Raw genomic sequence first — 5141 nt, forward strand, 5'->3', positions numbered from 1 at the left:
ATATAGTGCCACGTCGTATGCTCCCTCCAACGGGTTGCCTTGGAAACAAAACACGTCCTTCACCGTCAGCTTTAGAATCCCCATCAATATTATCCTTCCAAAAGTTTCCCGTCCTAAAGGCTCCAACTCCTTTTCCTTCCAAGCAAAACAAATCGTGTTGGCCAGCCCAATCCCAGGGACCGACCGTGTTGATGTATTTTGCACCATCTCCGCAAGGAGAATGGCGCTCGTTCTCTTCTCTTCCAAAACAATGAAAAAAGAAAATCCAAAGTGACTGAGCCTATCTGGTGACAACAAACACTGAGACAGGAACAATCACCCACAAACACACAGTGAAACCCAGGCTACCTAAATATGGTTCCCAATCAGAGACAACGAGAATCACCTGACTCTGATTGAGAACCTCAGGCAGCCATAGACTATGCTAGACACCCCTACTCAGCCACAATCCCAATACCTACTAAAACCCCAAATACCACAACACAACACAAAATAACCCCATGTCACACCCTGGCCTGACCAAATAAATATATCAACACAAAATACTAAGACCAGGGCGTGACACATACATTTTCCCTGACACCCAAAAGTACTTGTTACATTTTGAATGCTTACTGTAGCAGGACAGGAAAATTGTCAAATTCACGCACTTAAAGAGAAAATCCCTGGTCATCCCTACTGCCTCTGATTTGACAGACTCATTAAACACAAACGCCTTGTTTGTAAATTATGTGTGTGCCCCTAGCTATCTGTTAATTTTAAAAAAAGAAAATTGTGCTGTCTGGTTTGCTTAATATAAGGAATTTGAAATTAATTATACCTTTAAACCTCTTAAAGAGGCTGCGAATTTTTGCAGCTTTTTGTTAAAAATCGCGCAAAATTTCAACGTCCTGCTACTCATGCCAGGAATATAGTATATGCATATGATTAGTATGTGTGGATAGAAAACACTCTGTAGTCTCTAAAACTGGTTAAATCATGTCTGTGACTATAACAGAACGTGTGTAGGAGGCAAAATCCCAAGGAAAACTATTCACAAAAAACACACAAAAAATATCCCTCCGCCAGTCTCTGTATTGTCTATGGCAAGGGAAAATAGATAGCGTCCAGTTTACAATGCATACAGCTTCCACACGATGTCGCCAGTACTGGCAATTGAGTTGAAGTTTATCCTTGGTTAGATGAGGAATAGGCACTTCCTGTCTTCGGGTACACCGGGGGAAGTTATGGAAGGGAGAATATGGACCATGATTTCAAGACTTGCTGCTATCGAATACAGATCGCCCCGTGATCAATTTGATCGATTATTAACATTTACTAATACCTAAAGTTGGATTACAAAAGTAGTTTGAAGTGTTTTGTCAAAGTTTATAGGCAACTTTTTTAATTTTAAAAAATGACGTTGCGTTTTGGAAAGCAGTTTTTTCCTGATCAGACGGGCTTCATAAATGGACATTTTGGGTATACATGGACGGATTTAATCGAACAAAAAGACCCAATTGTGATGTTTATGGGACATATAGGAGTGCTAACAAAGAAGCTTGTCAAAGGTAATGAATGTTTTATATTTTATTTCTGCGTTTTGTGTAGCGCCGGCTACGCTAATTATTCTGTTTACGTCCCCTTTGGGTATTTCGGGGGTTGCATGCTATCAGGTTGACGAAGACGGCTGCACAGAACTGTTTCTTAGCGATGGTGGTTATGATAGTGTTTAGGACCTTGAGCGTCTGATTGAATTAAACCATGCAACTCATTAATAACCTTGGGCACCACGGAAGCATGTTTATAGAGCTGCTGTCTTCCGAATAAAAACCTTGAGAAGCTATGCTACCATAAATACAGAATCTTTTGCATTTTAATACCCGCCCATTCGGAAAAGGAAAATGCAAGATATATATTTACTCAGAGCTGCACTTCGATAGATGAAAGACCGGTTTGCCCAGCAGAGATCGCCATTGTCCTTTGAAGAATCTTTCTGGTCGTAGTGTTGTAGAGCGGATACATTGAAGTACCCTGTCGTTCTTAGGAGATCGCCTGTCCTTTCCTAGGCCACGTACATTTACAGCTGCAGCTGATAATGCGACATCTAGGATCTATCACTTCTTCTTTAGAAAATAATAGTTCAAAGCTCATACCAAGCTGCCATAACCAGCTTGTGCTATATTCTGGCTGGTCTAGTCGAAATTCACCATTTTAGCATGGTGATCGTCACCTCCATGTTGAAATTCGCCCTTCTAAACATTCGGACAGCAGTCCTCACATTTCTGGAACTAAATGTTAATGATTGTTACCGGGGCTTTTGTACTGGGGAGGAGAAGGGGCATGTTTCACCCTTCTAACCAACATCTGTGCTCCCGTGGGTGGGGTTACTGATTGATCATAAGTTAACTTATGAAACAATTCTCTCATTTAGAAGCTAAAATCACATTTTATCTTCTCACAAATAGTTTCATGTTTAATCACAAAATTTGCAACATTTTGATGTAAATCTGACAACTAGAATGTGTAGACTTTCAAAGATACAATTCTGTCGTCCTATCATCAGTAACAATCTACCAAAACAATGACTGATCTGACATCATATTCTTTAAGTACCAACGGACCCTTCCATTTCAGAAATATTGTATCATTGTTCAAATTTTTGATGTTACCATCATGTAGAGTCTTTCTCTGTGGTAACAAAAGGGCTTTCCAAAAGTCCATTCTGTAGAGTGGAGAAAGAGTTTCGGTATTTATGATAGGTCATAAACTGGTGGTGGTGGGGGGTCCTGCAAGAAGCAAACAAACATAAAAAAAGACAGTGGGTTTTCCTGGTTGTGGGTCATCGTTGCTGTCCCCCTCTGGTGGTTTACCTTGGTAGGGTTTCTGGATGCTGCAACGTACCACAGGAATGGCCAGGGGATGTTAGGCTTGGTTTCTGTCCAGCACTTTGTGACATCAGCTGATGTAAGAAGGGCTTTATTTATAAAGAAATTTGATTGATTGATTGATGTCCGGGTTGGGGATCGCCGTTCCGGACCTGTCGTCTGGTCATCCAGACTGGAGGATCTGGGCAGTAATTTAGGCAGATGTTAACAACACACACACACTCACAAAATATATAATTATGTTTCCTCCCAAATGAGTAGCGTTGTGGCACCACCAGATGGTTGTATGGGGAAGTTGTTTATGGCTCTATAACTTCCTAAGTGTCAAAGAAAATGAAAGAAAATGAATAAAAGCATAAACAAAAGATAAATACAAAATGTAGTCATCACACCTTAATCATCTAATTGGACTGTATTCTATATACATCCAAGTTCTTGGCAAAATGACTATCATGGCATTGTCGCTAATGTCATGTCTAGGGCATACCTAATTTGCAGTGTGTTGCTTAGGACACTATCCTAAGTTGATAACTAAATGCTAAGTCTACAGCTGTAAGGCACTAGTTTTTGGCAGTCTACAAGACCTATGGACTTCTGGGGAGAAACTGGTGAGTACGGTGGCAGTAGGGTCAAAAGCCTCAGGGTAAATTTTCAATTTTACCCAGGCTGGTGTTTTGCTCAGACCCTTAAGTGATCCTAGCCACAATCCTCATTGAATGTACCGTTGTACATGTGCGTTTCTGCTTACACAAGCGTGCATGCCAAGGGAAGAAAACCAAGTATCCTGGTCTCCTACAACTTGTTCAGAATGAGTCTGACGCAATCAGGTAATTTTCAGGTCAATGCCTGGAGGTCAGTCAGAATTGGTGTCAAGGGAGTCTGTAGTGGTTTTACTACAAGTCACTGTGTCTTCCACTATTGTAGGGGCGATATGGAAAGAAGAAGTCTATTTCATAGCTCTGTTATCCATGGATGAGTTAACCTCACGACGGAAGTACTCTAAGCACTGAACCAGTCGTACGCGGTGTGATCATGGTTCATGACTTCTAATAACTTTCCTCCTGAATGGAGGGTTCTATTTATTAGTGGCATGTGTGTTAACCATTGAGAGAGTGCTCTGGAGATTCCCTTCCATGTGTTGCAATCTGAGTGACTCCTAACTACTCTCTCGCTGTTGTCAAGCTCAATTTGATTTGTTAGGTCTCTAACCTTCTTACTGATTGTAGCTGGACTAACTGTTGCTGGCATTGGTACTGGTACTCAAGGGGACCAGGTATCCTACCGATTTGTTCTGAAATGTTATTCTACCGGAATAAATGATTAGAGCACTTTACTAGTTGCATTGTATTGGCTACTACACATGGCAAATAATCATTATTGTTGCCATTTGTTTTGGAGGTGGAAAGGTCCACTGGACTTCTTTTACGACCAGTGTATTACACCTCAGTGATATCTCAGATGTGTTCTGAGTTATCCCCATCGAAGGGCCTATCCGCTCCTCTCTGTTCTCATGGGAAAGTTTACAACAAGATTTTTTTCCTGCTCTGGCGGCCTTGTATGGTGCTGCACGTAGTCTCGACCCCCCTAGCGGCCTCGAGGAGGCTCATGGGTCTGGGCTGGTATTCCCCCCGTTGTGTCTCAGGACCCCCCCACCAGCGGTTGTTGTGGGTCTCCGAGGCACAAATGAAAAGGTCGGACCCTGTGTACAAGTTGTCAGCAGCCACGTAGGTTGTAGATTGGCTGTAACCATTCAACCAAATCTCCTGGTGTTTTTGCTTCAAAACGCTCAGTGGCTGTCGAGGCCTGTCAGTCACCACAGCGTCCGTGTGTAGCGACCGTTCCAGTACCTGCGAATCATCGGGTCAGCTGCAGGACTGATGCCGTTCGATTCATTGTACAGGGTTTCAGTCCCCCTCAAATCGGAAAATGTATCATCGGAAGCAAAGTACACTCTGCGCCTTGATGCTTTTAATCCTGAGACGCCTGCAGTGCTTGCGGTAGTGTCTGGACAAGAGAAGTTCATCTCAGCAACAGTATCGTGCTTTTCAATCAGGTTTGCTGATTGAAGGTTACGAGATATCATAATATCTCCTTGGGTCAGATACAGCAACGAGAAGTGTCTAGACAGCTTTTTCAAATGGGGTCCTTGTGATAGATGGTTCTTGTGGGTGACTGTTGCAGTCAGCGGTTGGAGACGACAGTGTGGTCGGTGGAGACTGCACAATTGCCTGGGACCATACTTGGTTGGTCTTCCAATCCATTAAAGGGATCAAA

This window comes from Oncorhynchus kisutch, linkage group LG13 (genome assembly GCF_002021735.2).
Source record: "Oncorhynchus kisutch isolate 150728-3 linkage group LG13, Okis_V2, whole genome shotgun sequence".
Lineage (NCBI taxonomy): Eukaryota > Metazoa > Chordata > Actinopteri > Salmoniformes > Salmonidae > Oncorhynchus > Oncorhynchus kisutch.